Source organism: Vulpes lagopus, chromosome X, assembly GCF_018345385.1.
Source record: "Vulpes lagopus strain Blue_001 chromosome X, ASM1834538v1, whole genome shotgun sequence".
Classification (NCBI taxonomy): Eukaryota; Metazoa; Chordata; class Mammalia; order Carnivora; family Canidae; genus Vulpes; species Vulpes lagopus.
The window spans coordinates 119,763,956-119,783,485 of record NC_054848.1 but is presented as its reverse complement, the minus strand read 5'-3'; the positions used below and the strand labels follow the sequence as shown (position 1 = coordinate 119,783,485).

At 38.2% G+C, this 19,530-nt stretch overlaps 1 protein-coding gene across 2 annotated transcripts in view; it reads left to right on the top strand.

Annotated features, from left to right (window-relative positions):
- The first annotated feature begins 1,311 nt into the window (after positions 1–1,311).
- The window catches only part of GABRA3 (gamma-aminobutyric acid type A receptor subunit alpha3), a 335,382-nt gene continuing 317,163 nt past the window's right edge, over positions 1,312–19,530 (top strand). Inside the window, exon 1 of one of the 2 annotated variants that reach the window (XM_041741466.1) lies at positions 1,312–1,485. The gene's annotated coding sequence lies outside the window, so the exon portion shown is untranslated. The remainder of the gene's footprint in view (positions 1,486–19,530) is intronic. The other variant, XM_041741465.1, reaches the window with a different exon arrangement.

Sequence of the window (19,530 nt, the reverse complement as noted above, 5' to 3'; positions counted from 1 at the left end):
GTAGGGGATAAAAATAGCCCACTGTGGGATAAATTTTAAATGCCTACCATGTCTGAGTCACTGTAGGTACATTGAGACCAGTATTTTTATACTAAACATTGTATGTAGGCTAGGAGTAGCTCTTAAAACATATACTTATATTAGTACTGCTCTTAAAACATTCAAAATGGAATGTCATGTCAGTGTGATTTGGGATCCCATCTGAGGACCCATCTTTGGAGAAATCTTGAAATTTGGTAGTATTTTTTTCACTATCAACAAATGAATTTCTTCATCACCTGGGATTTTTTCCCCTGTTTTAGAGCCTAGATTCTTAGGTATCAAAGAGTCTTTCAAGATCATCTACATCTCACCATTCGTTTTGCCATTGAAGATATATACGTTGAGAGCCAGATTAAAGAAGTAACTTGTCAAGGTACAGTGGAGCAATTTTTAGAGGCAGGATTCAAACCTAAGTTCCTTTATTTTATTCTTAGCCTAGGTCTCTTTACCCTCTGCTACAATTCTTCTACATTTTAAAGAATCTCCTTCTCTTCTCCATCCCATTCCCCCATGTGCAAATGCACATGAGGCTCACACACTTACCTATACCTATATTCCCTTCTGAGGTTCTTGAAAGGAAAGCATTGTGGTTCTGCAGCCTGTCTGTTTTGCCTAGAGGGAAGCTCCAATTGACAGTTCTGAATTGGTTTCACACCTACTTGGTGGGGGGTGGAGGTGGCAGTTAGGTCGTTAGGGAATTGATGTGGCTGAACCCTTTCTTCTTAGTGGAGAGGGAATGACAACCTCTTTGATGTAATTTTTTTTTTTTAGCTCATTACTGTTCGTAGAGATGGAATGTGAACAGACAGGATTGTGAAACCTTTATTTGGAGCCTGAGCTAAGAAGACACACCCATAGGGATATAAGGGAGACAGACCGCTTGTTTTCTGTCTTGGAGCAGCTAGCAAGCATTACACATCAGCATGGTAATCCATACTTCCTTTATCCTCCTATTCACTGCTCTTACCCTTTTGCTCTCTTTCTCTTTCCCTTGCTTCCTCTGCTCCTCCCCTTCCCTCTGAGCTTCTCTCTATTTCTCTGCTGGAAACCTTAAATAATAAAATACTACTTTAGTCTTTCCTAAAAGCACCACAGATCCAAAGCCTTGCAGCACTGTATTCCGGAGCCCTAGCACAGCCGCGTGCTCAGCACCAGGCAATGGTGAATCTAAAGCCAGCAAGGGGGGAGGGGAGGAGGGAAGAGAGAAGAGATAGGGAGAGGCGGGAGAAAGAGAGAGAGAGGGAGAGGGGGAGGAGAGAGAGGGAGAGGGAGAGCGTGAGCGCGCGCAAGCTAGCGAGCAAAGCAGAGAGACGAGAGGGACCAGGAGAGAGACCCAGAGAAAGAGAAGAGGAAGCCGAGCTCTGTGAGGACTCAATCTCCAACTTGTTTCAATTCATTCATCCTTCTATTCTCTCCGCTTCGGGGAAGTGACTGTGGCGCTTGGTAAGGAGCATAGCTGGCCCTCCTTCCCCCTCCCCCAAGCCCAGGTCTCCTTTAGCGATAGCATCTCTCCCCCGTACTGAGAGTCTCCTTGGGTTGGCCGGGGAGGCGAGACACGCTCTGCAGCTGTGATGCTATCCTGGGTTCCCCTGTGGGGCTGGTGGGAGCCCAGAGTTGGCATCTGGGCAGGGAGGAACTGGGGTAAAACCTGATTTGGGGAGGGGGGTTGTGATGTGGTGTATGCGTGATTTGCTTCATTGTCAGTGAATTGTTTTGTTCCTTTTTGGAAACAGGTCAGCCTTGACCTTGCAAATTGCTTGGGGGGCCCGGCAGCTGCTGCAGAAAGCCACCCAGTGTCCCCTAGCCAGAGCAGACAGCACAGTCATGACCCCCCAGACAGCCCTAGGCACGGGGATGGGGTAATGGCTGGAGCTTCCTTCCTCCTTTAACTCTTTCTCTGCAGCTGTTTCTCATTGCTGGAATTGAGAAAGAGGGAGAACACCATGCAGCCCTTCCCCTCCTCTCCCTGTTACCTTTCCCAGATGCAACTGAGTAGAAAGTTGTAAATAACTGCTTCCTTTGAAAGCAGCTTGAGACCTCCCCCCTTCCTTTAAGGGGTTCATTGTGGGGTTGGGCCTGAGTTCCTTTACAAACTTGGGAGGCTTCTCTTGCTTCCCCGTTGGAAGCCCCATTGCCTGCGCACTCCCCATACTAGGTAGTTGAACAGACAAGCTAGACCAGGGATTCAGATACCCTACCCCATCCCACTGGCAGGCTTGGTATTAAGTCCAGCTACGTCCTTGAGAAGGAAGAAACACCTGATGGTTTGTCTGGAATTGGCCTCGCAGTTTGCTGGTCCTCTAATTGTGGCCGAGGGTGGCATAGGCAGGAGGACTGGGGGAGGGGTGGCTTTTGGATTTAGAGCAGGGTGAGGAGCCAGCATTCCTGGTGCGAATTGTATGGTTTATCGAGGATCAGCTGGTTCTGGATGTCTGGAGGATTGGCTGAAGCTGTTGTAGTAAACCCCTCTGAACTGGTAGGAGAAGGGATCTGGATGCTTGATGGAGCTTTCTGAGTTAGCAACACTGCCATGCCTATGGCAGTAATTATTACATCAATACTAATCGCTAACATTGTTGAGTGCCCAGTATGTTTTGGATCTCAGGCTGAGGGTTTGATGTGTATTCTTACACCAACACTATGAAGCAGATACTATTATTATCCTTGGTTTACTGATGAAGAAACTGAAGCACAGAGAGGTTAAGTAACTTGTCTAAGGTTACAGAGTAATTAAATGTCCCAGTTAGGAGTTAAAACACAAGCAACCTGGGCCTAGAATGCATAGTCTTGACGTTAAGCACTACTGCTTCCTTGGGGAAAATTTTGCACCTCTGTTGGTTAGGCAAGTGTAGGTGTAGTAGGAAGGGTACTGCTTGGCAAAAGAATTTTTTTTGGAAAGTAGTAGCCTAGCCTTTGTGTAAGGTAATAGGAACTTAGAGTGGGGGGGGGGGGTGGCTAGTGGCTGGCCTAGTGGCTGGCCCAAGCTTCACCTGGGTTTCCTGGAGTTGCCGCCCAAAAGGCTTCCTTGGCCAGCCTTCTTTCCTTGGAAAGGCTACCTGGAAAGACCACTTTTTCACTGTCGTCCATCTCATATCCACAAAGGCTGCTTTTTCTCAGGACCAGATCTTTCTCTTATTTTCTGAGGGCTTAGAGTCACCTTGTCCTGAAAATTTTAGAATATTAAAAACTTGAAACTGGAAGGTCATTAGGCTTTACTTCTCCACCCAGTTCTTCAATTTGTCCTAAGCACTCAATTCATTGACTGATTTCTATTTGATCTCCCTGCAGTGACAGGGAGCTCATTAGATGGCTCTTTTTGTCTTTGACCAATTCTGGTTGCCAGAAAGTAATCCCCATTATAAACCAAGGTCTGTCTTCCTGTAACTTGTATTCATTGGTTCTTTGGGACTAGCTGCAACAAATTTGCTTCTTCTTAATAATAGCTCTTCAGATAGTTGAAGACAGCAGTCATACTTCTGCCCTCAAAGCCTCAGATATGACAAGATCACAAGTAAAGGATCATCGCTTGCCTCATTTTGGAAGCTAGACTTTTATTAATATGGCGCAGTATCCCATTCTCTTGTTTGTCAGTCACAAACTGAGCATACTGAGCTTTCTTAAGCAGTCTTAATGGTGTATGTTGTCTTCCTTGGAAAAGCTTGCTTTTTGGTATCAGGTGGACACATGGGAACAAAGAAGCTCTCTTTTTTTCCCCTAAAGACCAGAATCAGTTAGTGTTAGTCCTTCTGAAGCTCCAGAATGTCCATTATAGCAGCCAGAGAATAGGCATGTGGGAAGATTTGAGCAACAGGGATTAAGGGCAATTAGCATAAAGGAGACACTTGAAATAGTGGTGATTCAAGGTTCACACAGTATATGGAAGGTAGAAGAATATATTCTTGAGTCAGAAAGTATCTCAGAAACAGTGACATCACCGAGGGGATGGTGCAGAATGAGACTGGGTGGAGTAGGAGTGAGCACCCAGTGTGTTAGAGTGGAGGACTGAGCTGGGAGTTAGGGAATTTGAGTTCTATTCCTAGCTCTGCTAATTTGCCAGTTTCCTTGGACACCTGAGTCCTTCTCCATGGACCTCAGTTTTACATCTAAAAATGATAAGGTGGATTGTATCACCAAGGGACTTTTCAGATCCATGATTCTCCATCTGAAGTAAATTATAAAATCTCAGGGTTCTTAGGGATTCCAAAATCATCTAGGGGAGTGCTTCTCAAACTTTAATATGCAAAAGAATCTCTTGGTGATCTTGTTAAAATGCTAATTCTGATTGATAGGGTCTGGGGGTATAATCTGAGTTTTTTCCATTTTAACTAATTACCAGGTAATCCTGAATCTGCTGTTCCAGTGCTTTTCAAACTACCTTGTTCAAAGACCAGTTTTTAAAAATCTTTCAATCCATCATAGACTGTTAGTTCAATAAAATACATTATGAATTATTAGAAAATGAAAGAGAAGGCAAAATATAAGCCCACATTTTTATTACTAGATTCAATAGACATAAAAGTAATTTTTAGGAACGCCTGGGTGGCTCAGTGGTTGAGTGGCTGTCTTTGGCTCAGGTCCTTATCCTGGGGTCCTGGGATCGAGTCCCACATTGGGCTCCCCATAGGGAGCCTGCTTCTCTCTCTGCCTGTGTCTCTGCCTCTCTCTGTGTGTCTCTTATGAATAAATAACTAAAATCCTTAAATATTTTTTAAATTGCTATAATATTTTATAAGTGCTTATTCTCAATTTCTGCACCTAGGTCATTACTGCCTGGCAATAATAGTTTGCAGACAGGCATTGATCTGCAGACCACACTTTGAACAGCAATGCACTAGGCTGCCACTAATTTAAGAGGCCCACTTATAATTTCAAAGTCATTTTTGCTAAATGATTTTTCACCATCAGGTTAAATGTCTCCTTTGACAGAGAACTTAATATTCTTACAAAGTAGCATCACTTGTTGTGACTATCATAAACATTTTTTTATTATAAATGCCCCTCTTAGATATATATTACAACAAGTAAATTGTCACTCCAATTTATTGTACTAACAGCCACTATCCTAGTGTGTGGCATAGAGTAGATGTTTAATAAATGTTCATTAAGTGAATGAACAAGTCACTTGGTGTTGGTTATGCCTTTTGAAGCCATACATTCCTTAAAGAAAGGTAATTTTGGTTTCCTTCTAGTATTTGGGAGGCAGTATTTATTCTATTTTATAAATCTCTAATGATAAATATAAGGCCAGTTTACCTGGCATCCCTATTTTATTTTATTTTATTAAGATTTTATTTATTCGTGAGAGACACACACAGAGGCAGAGACACACAGGCAGAGAGAGAAGCAGGCTCCTCACAGGGAGCCTGATGCGGAACTCGATCCCGGGACTCCAGGATCACTCCCTGAGCCAATGTCAGGCGCTAAATGGCTGAGCCACCCAGGGATCTCCCCAATTTTATTTTTAATGAATTATAGCAAGCCAGGCAAAGATTTTATACACCCTAAGTCCCAAATCTTTACCTTTAAATCGGTTGTTCATCAATTTAGTGGTTCAACAGCTATTTATTCAGTGATGTGATTAAGCACCATGCAGATGATACAAGGGTGAGCAAAACAGATATGGCCTTTGCTTGCTTGGAACTTATAGTTTGATGGGGAAGAGGCCATAAATCAGATACTCACACAACTGTTATTTCAGTCAGTAGTAAATGCTATGAAAGAAAAATATGAGGTTGGGGCTATAAAAGTATATAACAGAAAAAAACCCTGATCTAGTGTGGGGTTTAAGAAAACCTTCCTTGAGGAACTGATCTTAAGGTTGAGTAGAGACATGGGGTGGGGGTGGGATGAGGTTATGGTGGGGTGGAGCAGTTTTGTAGATGAAGAGAAGAACATGCATGAGGGCCTTGAGATGCACAGTGAATTTAAGAAATCAACAAAAGCTGGTGTGGCTGAAGTGGGCCATTGTAGGGATTTTGATGTTTATTCCAGAAACACAGGGACTGATTAAAGGCTTTTTAAGCAGGATGACTGATATCGCCTAAACTGAATCCATTCAGTATAAGGTTACTAAGTGCTATGAACCAAAGGCAATGTGGGAGATACAGGCTGATTTAGGAATAGCTTCTGCCCTCTGAGATGACAGAGTCAAGTAAGAGAGCGAAGAAATATATAAACAACTATAATTCTAGGAGAATGAAATCCACACACATAAAAGAAGGGCATGCAAGGAGATCAAAGACAGCTTCCCAGAAGTGCTGTTTGAAGTGGGCTTCAAAGATTAGGCAAACTTTGGAGACACAGTTTGCTGTTCTAGGAAGAGGCCAGAAAAGCAGAGGACATGGATTAGGAACAGTGAGGAGCTTAGTTATGTTGGAGTGAAATGTATGGTAAAAGTATGTAAGGAATATTTGGCTTGGCTGTAAAATAATGTTAAATGCTAGCTTGGAGAATTAGAACTTCTATATGCAGTAGAGAAGCAATTCCCTTATTTTATGGGTGATCCTGACTGATCCTGAGACGGGGAGTCACTTGATTTGACTGAGGTCACACAGGCCAGCTAAAGGTACTGGGTACAGTTGAAAGAAATGTGGAATTGGAGCTCTCAAAATAAGTCAACTGGAGAGTGATTTGGGAGTCATTGATATAGACACAGTACTTGAAGTAGAAAGAATGGATCCAAAGATCTCTTCTTTGAGGAATGCTTATGCTTTAGGATATGAGAACACAAAGATGAGCTCGTGTGAAGGCTATAGAGGAGAGAACAGGCGTGTGGAAGGAACATTTGAGAATACAGCATGATGAAAGAGCCAGTAGAGGAGAGGTCTCCTCTATTAGTTGGACAAATATTTCTTGAATACCTATCATTTACTAACATGGAGAATGTAATGGTGAGCAAAATAAACATGGTTTTTGCTGTTTGGGCTCACAAGTTAGATACTGAGATAGACCTTATTCTACAAACTATTGAATTATGTGCTTGTACATTGTGATTAGCGTAGAGAGGAAAATATACTGCTCTAAGAAGGAAGGCTGGGTTACCATTATTAGACTTTTCAGCAAAACTGTGTACTGACAACACCCAGTTTCTAATAGTCCTCCCCGTTATGATGCTCACAGTGCTTACTAAAAGACTGGGTGATCATATCCATTTTGCTGTTGTTTGGCAGATGATAGTGCTGTAAGGAAAGGTAAGATTCCCTCTAGTCTCATGTCCTCAAGAACACAGGCTTACTTGAAACCAGGTTATATGTCGTGCTGCTTAACTGAAATTCTCAATGAGTCAGCACTCTTTCCAGATGTTCACTCTTCCCATTCAACAAGTTAGAGAAAGACACACTTGATAAGACAAAAATATGAAGAGTTGGATATTAAAAATCTCTCTGAAGATGAGATTTCAGATAGCCTAGTCTAGATTCTAGTCTTAGTTTGGTTGCTTAGTTTCTTGTGACAAATCACTTGTTTGAGCCTCTGTTTCCATAACTGTAAAATGAAGAAAATTGGACTAAACCACGCTGAAAGATTGTATAGTTTATGCTCTATTCTTTACTACATTCTCATGGTCCAGTGCTGGTAGTTCAGGCTCAGTCACTTATTTGAGCAACACTCAGGATTTTATATGGAATTCTGAAGGTTGCTAATTTTGTTGCAAGTATTCATAGGGCTTAGAAGAGATCACAGGAATGCCCTTTCCTATTCTATTCCTGAGATGGCTGAAATCATCACTGTTCTGAAAGCTAAGAAAAGAACTGACTGTGTTCTAAAATCTGTAGTAACTGAGTACTGGGTGATATTTTCACCACTGCTGATTATAATATGAACTAAGGGCACTGTAAAGAAAATGGTACAGGATACTGTGGAACAGAGGCAAGGTGATTATCTCATATGCTGAGATGTAGAGGTCCAGACAGTCTCTTCCTATGTGAAAGATAAATGTGGTAAAGGGAAATACTGGTTGGTAATAGAAAAACATTTTTTATACTTAAAACATGATTTTAAAGGTATTGATGTTTGTACACAATGTCTCCTCACTATACACAGAAAGAAGAATAAAAATCTCCAGGATGTATATTTTGAAGGGTATTCTTTTCTGTTTAAAAATGATTTCTTAAAAGGAATCAAGTATTACATAGATTTTTGGAAGGGAAGGGGAGGTGGATGGGGGTGGAATTATGTAAGTGATCATAGCATAAAATAACTTTTTAAAATAGTACAAGAGGAGCTCAGAAATAGCAGGGTCCTTACCAATCATATAAAGGCAGTCTTATCAACTGATACATATGGTCATTTATTTTCAATATGAATAGTTCTGGGAAAGGTTGCTTAACACCACCTGATAACTGTGATTGTTAGCAAGTTCTTTATACTGATCTGACATCTGTCTTCTGAATCTAACCCATTGGTTGCTCCTTGGAGCAACAGGAATGCTGACTAATTTCCATTTCCTTGCCCTGTAATTAGCCATTCAAAAGTTTAAAGAGAGTTTGTTCTTTTCATCTTTTCTTCAGTCCATATATTCCCAATTCTTGAGCTCATATGACATATATTTTGAGTATCTTCTATAGGAGATACTCAAGTTTTTAGTATCACTCTTAATATAAAATATCCAAAGCTGGATCCAGTGTCCTTGACATGGCTGATTAACACCACCATTTAAAAAAACTTTGTACATTTATTAATCTTCCTTGAGACTGTAATATCTACTTCTAATTTTTTCTACTTATAAAATGAAACAACCTCATAATGGAAAATTTTTAAAATGGAGAGAAAACACAAATCACCTCTAAATGCCTTGTCCAAAGACCACTTGCTCTGCTTCCTCCCAGATGTGTTTCCATGTTTACATAATTGGGATCATACCTTACATGTATTATTTCATATCTGGCTTCTCCATTGGTATTACACTATAAGCATTTCATCATATCATTCACCAGCCTTCAGACAGTTTTTAATGGCTTCATAATTTTCATTTGTACAATTGTACCTACATTATTCAACAGATAATTTCCACATATACCAAATGACTTTATCAGTCATTTAAATTATTTTTAATCATAAGTTATCATGAATAGCCCTGCAATGTATACCTTTATGCACAAAACTTTGCTTCTTTGAACCTCACCTGTTTTAGGTCTTTAATTCAAATGTTACCTCCATAAGGTCTCCTATAACAATATCCATAAAAATGCAAGCCCTACACCTCCAACACTCACTCTTCTCTTTTCCTCCCTTATCTGTATCATAACCTAATAGTTCAGATAGTTTACTAATTTATTGTCTGGATCTTTGTATTAAATTGCAAGCCCCTTAAGCACAGAGATTTTTCTTTATTTTGCATTCACTATTGTACCTCCCAGTACCTAGAGCAATTTATTGATACATTATAGATCCTTACTAGATATTTGTTGAATAAATGATTTTCTTAAGGTGGGTTTTTATAAGAGGCATTATTGTACCAAAGAATTAAATTTTTAAAGGCTCTTGATATATGTGTGAAGTTGTCTCACTGTATAAGACAGACCATTGCTCATACACCTATACTAATACTGGGTGTTTGTTCTTTTAAAATCTGCAAATATAATAGAAGCAAAATGATATCTTACTGGTTTAATTTTTTTTTTATTAAACTGAGTATGAGGACTATCTTGTGTTTCTTGGTCACTTTTGTTCCCTTCCCATGAACATATTTCATGACATATATACATTTTTCTATTGAGAACTTACATGTCATTCATTTGTATGGACAGTGTATAGATTTAATAGACATTAGACCTTTCTTTGGTATATGTGGAAAATATTTCCCAGGTTTGTGTTTTAAATGAAATTTTATGCACAAATTAACATTTATGTAATTACATATATCTTTCCATTCGTATTTTTTAAGGTTTTATTTATTCATTTATGAGAGACACACAGAGAGAGGCAGAGACACAGGCAGAGAGAGAAGCAGGCTCCATGCAGGAAGCCCGATGCGGGACTCGATCCCGGGACTCCAGGGTCATGCCCTGGGCTGAAGGCAGGCGCTAAACCGCTGAGCCACCCAGGGATCCCCTCATTTGTATTTTTTTTCTCATGAATTCATGTGTAAGTTTTTCCCCACCCAAGTTAGATAAGTGCTTAAATGGATTTTTTTCATTTTTATTGCTTATATTTAATTGTTTAATCCTTTTGGAATTTATTTTGGTGTGTGATGCGACATAATTTTCTAAATTGTTTTCCCTTTCAATGTTTTCACAATAACAAATACTGAATAATTAATCCTTTCCCACTGTTCTGTGATGCCACATTTAATATATATAAATTGTTATATATAGGATTCTCTTTGGGATTTATTTAATTTCCATATTTTGTAGCCTGACTCTTTCTGTCCTAGTTACAAGGTTTATTTTTTTATTTTTTATTTTTTTATTTACTTATGATAGTCATACAGAGACAGAGAGAGAGAGGCAGAGACACAGGCAGAGGGAGAAGCAGGCTCCATGCACCGGGAGCCTGATGTGGGATTTGATCCCGGGTCTCCAGGATCGCGCCCTGGGCCAAAGGCAGGCGCCAAACCGCTGCGCCACCCAGGGATCCCTAGTTACAAGGTTTAAATATTTTGTAGCTTTAAAATAATTTTTATTACCTCAGCTCTTCTACTTACCAGCTGGGTGGAATCTGACCCTCTATATATCTATCTCTTTAGAGTGTATAATAGTAAGATTTATGTTATGCTTTTAATTTTGTGAAAGGGATCTTTCATTATTTCTGCTAATTTATTATGGCTGGTATACAGGGAATTTGCTATTTATAATTTTAATTTCTATTTCTTCATTTTGCTCAAATTTATTATTATAAATTTATCATTTATACATTTATTTTGTTTCTTTTTTAAAGTTTTGAATACTCTGAAGTATTTAGAAACTCAGAGAAGCGTCTAAAACAATGAGCAGATTACTACATATATTTGCCTGTATGTTGATCGGGATATTGGCTTGTAAGTTCTCTTTTTTAGTGGTGTCTTTACCTGATTTTGGTGTCAGGGTAATGTTACCCTCATGGAATAATTTGCAAGTTTTCTTTCCTTTCCCATATTTTGCAATAGTTTAAGAATAGGTATTAAATCTTCTTTAAATAGTTGATAGAATCTGCCTGTGAAGCCATCTGGTCCTGGACTTTTGTTTGTTGGGAGTTTTTTGATTATCAACTTAATTTCTTTGCTGGTTAATGTTCTGTTCAATTTTTCTATTTCTTCCTTTTTAAGTTTTGGTAGTTTATGTTTCTAGGAATTTAACCATTTCTTTTAGGTTGTCCAATTTGTTGGCATATAGTTTTTCATAATATTCTCTTATGATTGTTTATTTCTGTGGTGGTGTTTATTATTTCTTCTCTGTCATTTGTGATTTTGTTTGAGTCTTTTCACTTTTTTTCTTGATAATTCTGGCTAGAGGTTTATCAATTTTGTTGATTTTCTTCAAAGAACCAACTTCTTGTTTCTTGATCTCTTCTTTTTTTTTTTTTTTTTTTTAGTTTCCATTCATTTATTTCTGCTCCAATCTTTATCATTTCCTTCCTGCTGCTGGCTTTGGATTTTGTTCTTTTTCTTACTTATTTAGGTATAAGGTTAGGTTGTTTGAGATTTTTCTGGCTTCTTGAGGTAGGTCTGTATTGCTATGAACTTCCCTCTTAGAACTGCTTTTGTTGCATCTCAGAAGTTTTGGACCACTGTGTTTTCATTTACATTTGTTTCCATGTATTTTTATTTCTTCTTTAATTTCCTGGTTGACTCATTCATTCTTTAGTAGCATGTCATTTAACCTCCATGTATCTGTGGTCTTTCCAGATTTTTTTCTTGTGGTTGATTTCTAGTTACATAGCATTGTGGTCAGAAAAGTTTCATGGTATGAATTCGAACTTCTTGAATTTGTTGTGGTTTGTTTTGTGGGCTAGTATGTGATCTATTCTGGAGCATGTTCCACGTGTACTTGAAAAGGATGTGTATTCTGCTGTTTTACGATAGAATGTTCTGAATATATCTATTAAATCCATCTGTTCCAGTATGTCATTCAAAGCCTGTTTCCTTGTTGATATTCTGTTTAGATTATCTGTCCATTGATGTAAGTGGGGTGGTCAAGTCTGCTACTGTTTTTTTTTAAAGATTTTATTTATTTATTCATGAGAGAGAGAGAGAGAGAGAGGCAGAGAGACACAGGCAGAGTGAGAAGCAAGATCCATGCAGGGACCCTGATGTGGGACTCGATCCCGGGACTCCAGGATCACGCCCTGGGCCAAAGGCAGGCACCAAACCGCTGAGCCACCCAGGGATCCCCCTGCTACTGTTATTGTATTATTATTGATTAGTGCCTTTATGTTTGTTATTAACTGTTTTATGTATTTGGGTGCTCCTGTGTTGGGCTCAAAAATATTTAAAATTGTTATATATTCTCATTGGATTGTCCTCTTTATTATTATTTTTTTAAAGATTGTATTTATTTATTCATGAGAGGCAGAGACACAGGCAGAGAGAGAAGCAGGCTCCATGCAGGAAGCCCGATGTGGGACTCGATCTCGGGACTCCAGGATCACTCCCTGGGCCAAAGGCAGGCGCTAAACCACTGAGCCACCCAGGGATCCCCATCCCCTTTATTATTATATAGTGTCCTTCTTTGTCTCTTTTTACAGTCTGTTTTATTTTTTATTTTTTAAGAGATTTTATTTATTTATTTATTTGAGAGAGAGAAATAGCATGAACAGAGGGGAGAGAGAGAAGCAGACTCCCTAATGAGCAGGGAACCCGATGTGGCACTCCATCCTAGCACCCCGGGATCATGACCTGAGCCGAAAGTAGACATTCAACTGACTGAGCCACTCAGGTGTCCTACAGTCTGTTTTAAAGTCTTTTTTTTTTTTTCTGATACAAGTATTGCTACTTCAGCTTTCTTTTGACATTCATTTGCATGCAAAATATTTCTCCATCTTCTCACTTTCAATCTGCAGGTGTCTTTAAGTCTAAAATGGGCCTCTTGTAGGCAGCAGATAGATGGTCTTATTTTTTATCCATTCTGTTACCCTATGTCTTTTGATGGGAACATATAGTCCATTTACATTCAAAGTAATTGTTGATAGCAGTGTCCTGTCATTTTGTTATTTGTTTTGGGTTGTTTCGGGAGATTTTCTGTGATTCTTTCATGTTTTGCTGATTTTTTAATGATATATTGGGGTTTCCTTCTCCTTATTCTTTGCATATTTATTAGTGGGTTTTGATATATGGTTGCCATTAGGTTTGTATATAACCTCCTGTGTATGTAGCAGTTTACATTATGTTGATGGTCATTGAAGTTTGAAATTGTTTTCTCCTCCCCACATGTTAGGTATATATCCTTTTTTGTGAGTTCCTTGACTGATTTTTAAAGTAGAGCTCATTTTGCTGATTTTTACTACTCATTTTCTGACACCATACTGTCGCTTTTGGTCTCTCCTTTCCACTTAAAAAGTATACTTTAATATTTCTTGCAGAGCTGGTTTAGTGGTCATGAAGTCCTTTAGTTTTTGTTTGTCTGGGAAACTCTCTTATCTCTCCTTCTTTTTGGAACCATAGCCTTGCTGGATAGAGTATTCTTGGCTGCAGATTTTTCCCATTTAGCACTTTGAGTATACCACGCTACTCCCTTCTGGCTTGCAAAGATTATTTTGAAAAATCTCTTGCTCGTCTTGTAAGTAATGACTTCTTTTGTCTTGCTGCTTTTAAACTTTTTTCTTTATCACAATATTTGCAAATTTAATTACAACATGTCTTGGTGTGGATCTGCTTTTGTTGATTCCGTTGGGGGTTCTCTGTGCCTCCTGGAATAGGATGTCTGTTTCCTTCCCCAGATTAGTGAAGTTTTCAACTATTATTTCTTCAAACAAATTTTCTATCCCTTTTCCTCTTTTTCTGGGACTCCTATAATATGAATATTACTCTGTTTGATGGAGACACTGAGTTCCCTAAGTCCATTCTTGTTTTGCATAATTCTTTTCTCTCTCTTTTGTTCAGCTTATTTTCCATTACTCTGTTTTCTAGGTCACTAATTCATTCCTTTGCTTCTTTTTTTTTTTTAAAGATTTTATTTATTCATTTGAGACAGAGAAGGAGAGAGAGAGAGAGAAAGAGAGAGAATGAGAATATGAGAATACATGCATGAGAAGAGGCTGAGGCAGAGGGATAGGGAGAAGCAGATTCCCTACCAAGCAGGGCTTGACCCCAGTACCTAGAGGTAGATGCTTAACCATCTGTGCCACCCAGGTGCCCCATTCCTCTGCTTCTTGCATTCTACTGTTCATTCTATCAAGTGTATTTCTCATTTCATTTTTTTGTGATCTTTATCTCTGCTACGTTATTCCTCATCTCTGTATTAAGCATCTCCCTCATGTCTTCCACTCTCTTCTCAAGTCCAGTGATTATCGTTATGATCTTTGCTTTAAATTATCTATCAGTTATGTTACTTCTATCTTCTTCTCTGGCGGTGGCCTTGTCTTGTTATTTCATTTGGGATAAATTTCTCTGTCTCCTCATCTTATCTGCCCCTCTGTGTCTATTTTTCTGTGTTAAGAAGGTCAGCTGTGCCTTCTGCTCTTGAAGGTAGTGATTTTATGAAGAAGAGATCCTGGAGTGCCTTGCAGTGCACTGTCCCCTGTTCACTAGAACCTGGCACTTCATGAGAGTCTCCTATGTGTGTTGTTTACACCTTGCTATTCTGTCTATGTAGCTTTCCCTTTCAGTCCAGACTTCTGCACTGACTCTCTGCCTGTTGTGAGCTGTTTTTGCTCTCTGTGGTGTTAGTGGGACACAGGCAGGCCAATTCTGAGGGGGTGTGCCCATTAGAGAACTTTGGAGCAGGGCAGCAGCGTTAGCAAAATTTGTGCTGGGCCACTAGTCCTATGCTGGATCACCTGAAGCTATGTAGCAGCTGGGGGCCACATGCAAGGTTGGCCAGGGGTGTGAGGCTGGGTGTGACATGCTACAGTGGCTGAGGCCATGCAGGGTGGCACATGAAGTAGGCTGTGGGTGAGCAACTAAGTGCTGTGTGCAAAGGAGGGTTGGGCATGTGCTCCATGGCCCCGGTGGTGTGTGATGGCAGCTGAGGGCTTAGGGCTGGGTACAGCATCTCAGTGTCTGGGGATGTGTGGCCAGGCACATCACAGTGGATGTGTGCAGTGCCTGATGGCAGCTGGGTACCCAATGGTTGGGCAGGGTCCCTACATGGCTTTAACAAAATTTGCCATGAGCCCAGGGCTGAGTCCAGCAGGCTTGGAGTGGGTAAGTCCTTAGGATAGCTCATGGGTTTGGCACACTGCTAGCAGATTAAGTAGCAAGTGTCTATGCAGCCCTACATCTCACAGGTGTCTCTGTACTTATGCTGGGGGTTGGGGGAGAAAAATGGTATCTGCCAAGTACTTTGTTTTCAGAGAACCCCCCCTAACAAGCTCCAAAATCAGTATAAACAGATCCATCTCCTGTTTGCCCCAGGCATTGTGTAAACTTCCATTTTTATTTTGGCTCATCTCTACAAGCTGCTGTCTCTTTAAGGGCCAGCACTCAGCTATCGCTTGCCCTTTGAGGTCACCCAGTGCTGTCAACTGGCTTTTAAAGATCAAGTCCCAGTGGTTATACAAACTTATGGAATCCAGCCCCTCTGATTTTTTAAAGCTATGTGGATTAGTCTTTAGTCTTCCCTTTGTGAGCTCCCTGGTTCAAGGGCCCATTTTCTGCCCTCTGCATGCCCAGCTCCCTCCCTTCTGTGGGCAGCCTCCCTTTGCCTTTCACCTTTTGCCTTTCTGACTGTCCCAATGTTTCAGATGCAGCTTCTTCTCTATATTTGGTTGTAGAGTTTTTCTGCCAGGCTTGGGAACATTGTCCAGTTTATTGACTTGGAAGTGGCTGATATCTGGTTGTAAACATGGGACAGGGTGAGCTCAGGGTCCTCCTACTCTGCTATCTTCACAAGCTCCCAATAGAAAAACAAACAAACAAACAAACAAAAAAACTCCCAATAGTGTCATGTTTTTAATTTCAAATTTCAATTGTTTATTGCTGGTATACAGGAAAATAATTGACTTTTGTATATATTAACCTTCTATCTTGCCTTGTCTTTCTTTATTTTAGCCCTTCTAGTGAGTATATAGTGGTAGCTCATTGTAGTTTGATTTGCATATATATCCCTGTGACTATTGATGTTGAACATCTTTTCATGTGCTTACTGGTCATCTATACGTCTTCTTTGGAGAAATGTCCATTCAAATGGTTTGCTTATTTTAAAATTGAGATATTTGTATTATATTTCTGTTATTAAGTCGTAAAATAAATATATATTACAATCCTTTAAGAGACAGGTATTTTGAAAAATATTTTCTCTCATTCTGTGATTTGTGTTTTCATTTTCTATGTGGAGTTTGTATTATGACTTTTATCTTTTGTATTCTGAGAAGTCTTTGCCTTAACTAAGTTCAAAATGGTTTTCTCATCTGTTTTCTAAAATTTTATAGTTTCAGTTCTTTGATTTACATCTTTACATCTTAAAATAAGTTATTATGGATCTTCCAGCCTTGTTCTTCACACAAAAATATTTTGCCTATTCTAGGTCCTTTGCATTTCCATGTAAATTTTATAACCAACTGATCAGTTTCTTCTCCCAAAAAATCCAGCTGAAAGTTTTAATGGGACTGAAATCAATTCATACATTAATTTGGGGATAAATTACATCTTAATAATCTTGAGTCTCCTGAAATATGAACATGGTATAGTTTTGCATTATTTATTTCTTTAAATTCTCTCAATGTTTTTATAGTTTTCAGTGTACAAGTCTTGAATATATTTTGTTAAATTTATTCTTAGTATTACATTTTTGATGCTCTTATGGCATTTAAAAATTTCAACTTTTGAATGTTTATTTTTATATACAGAAATATAATTAATTTTTATATATTGACTGCATTCTGTGACCTTACATAACTCACTAGTTCTAGTGACTTTTTTTCTTAGATTGTATTTTCTATGTAGATGATTATATTGTCTAAAAATACATTTTTAGGGGATTCCTGGTTGGCGCAGCGGTTTGGCGCCTGCCTTTGGCCCAGGGCATGATCCTGGAGACCCGGGATCGAGTCCCACGTGGGGCTCCCGGTGCATGGAGCCTGCTTCTCCCTCTGCCTGTGTCTCTGCCTCTCTCTCTCTCTCTGTGACTATCATAAATAAATAAAAAAAATAAAAATACATTTTTATTTCCTCTTTTCTAAATTGTATACTTGTTTTGTTTTGTTTTTGCTGTATTTGAACTGAATAGAGCCTGTAATACAATGTTGAATTGAAGTGGTTAGAGCAGATCTCCTTGTCTTGCTCTTGATCTTATTGGGGAAATTATTCCATCTTTATCCATTCACAGCATTAGACTTGTCTTATATGTCATTTGTAAGTTTGAGGGAGTTCTCTTCTATCTGAAGTTTGCTGAGGAATTTTATCATGAATATATGTTGGATTTTTTTTTCAAATGATTTTTCTGTATCTATTGAAATAATCTTTTAAAAAAATCTGTTGATGTGCAGAATTACAGTGATTATTTTTCCAGTGTTGAGCTACCTTTGCAGTCTCAAGATAAAACTCTACTTGGTTATGATGTATTATTGTCCTTTTACATATTTCTGGATTCCAGTTGCTAATATTTTGTTAAAATATTTTTATTTGTATGCTCATTAGGATTATTGGCCTTTAATTTTCTTTTCTTACATTTATTTGGATATGGTAGTTATTCTGGTCTCATAAAGTGAGTTGGGCGGTGTTTCTTCCTCTTTTATTTTTCTAGAAGAGTTTGTGTAGAATTGGTGCTATTTCTTCCTTAAGCATTTGGTAGAAATCATTACTGAAGCCATCTGGGCTTTTCAGAGTTTTTTTTTTGTTTGGAATTTTCTTTATGATCAAAGTTTTAAACTATGAATTTAATTGATTTATACAGAAAGGTCTATTCATATTATATATTCTTAAGAATTGGTGATTTATGTCTTTAAAGAAATTTGTTCATATCATCTACATTATCTTCATAAACTTGTTCATAATGTTTCTTTGTAATCCTTTTAATGTTTGTAATGCCTATAGTGACATACTTGTCTTCATAACTGATAATGATAATTTTTATCTTGTCTTTTTCTCTATACCAGTTTGTATAAAAGTTTACTAATTCTATTGATCTTTTGAAATACCAACTTTTTGCTTCACTTATTTTAAAAATTGTTTTCCTATTTTCTCTTTTATTGAATTCTTGTTTCCTTTCTTCTGCTTTCCTTGAATTTAATTTGCTCTTCATTTTCAAGTTTCTTTTTTCTTTAATCCCCTTTATCTATTTCATCTACCCCCCTGCCCTGTTCCAATCCGCCTCTCCTCTGACAACCATCAACTCTCAGTATTTAAGAGTTTGTTTTTTGTTATCTGTTTGTTTCTTTGTTCGTTTGTTTTGTTTTTTAGATTCTACATATAAGTTAAATCATATGGTATTTGTCTTTCTCAGTCTGACTTATTTTACTTAGCATATTACCCTCTAGATCTATGTTGTCACAGATGGCAACATCTCATTCTCTTCTATGGTTGAATAATATTCCATTATTTATATATATGTAAATTGTATATATAATTATATATATATATGTATATCACATCATTTTCATTCATCTGTTGATGGATACTTGGGTTATATCCATATCTTGGCTATTGTAAATAATACTGCAATAAACATGATGTACATTTATCTTTTCAAATTAGTGTTTTTGTTTTTGGGGGATAAATCCTAGTAGTGAAAGTATGTTAGAGAAATTAGTGCCTGTGTTCTCTTCTAGGATTTTTATGATTTCAGGTCTCACTTTTACGACTTTAATCCATTTTGAATTTATTTTTCTGTATGATGTAAGAAAGTGGTCCAGTTCATTCTTCTGTGTATTGCTGTCCAGTTTTACCAGCACCATTTTTGAAAAGACTTTCTTTCCCCCATTGCATATTCCTGCCTCTTTTGTCATAGATTAATTGACCATATAATTGTGGGTTTATTTCTGGGCTATCTATTCTATTCTATTGATCTACATGTCTATTTTTGTGTTTTGGTGTTCTTTTTAATGAAACCTTGGAGAAATATTTAACTTTAAATTCAATCTCCATATAATTTTGATAAAGGTCAAAACAGATTTAAAAAAATCATGACAGTATTATGAATAGCTTTAGGCCATTACATTACAAAACAAAATAAATGGATAAATTCCTATGAAAATAATAGAAGAAATTGCAAACTGGAAGAAACAGAAAATTGGACCAGGAGGTTAAACATTAAATCTCCCTCCATATACCCTGTATAAAGAGGGAATGGGATCACACAAGAATCAAGTCAGTGGTATTAAACTATTATGAAAGTTAATTTTGACTTCTGCAAACTGTTCCAGAAACTGAAAAAAAAATACAGCTCTACAACCCGTTTTGTGAACTTAGCATAATGT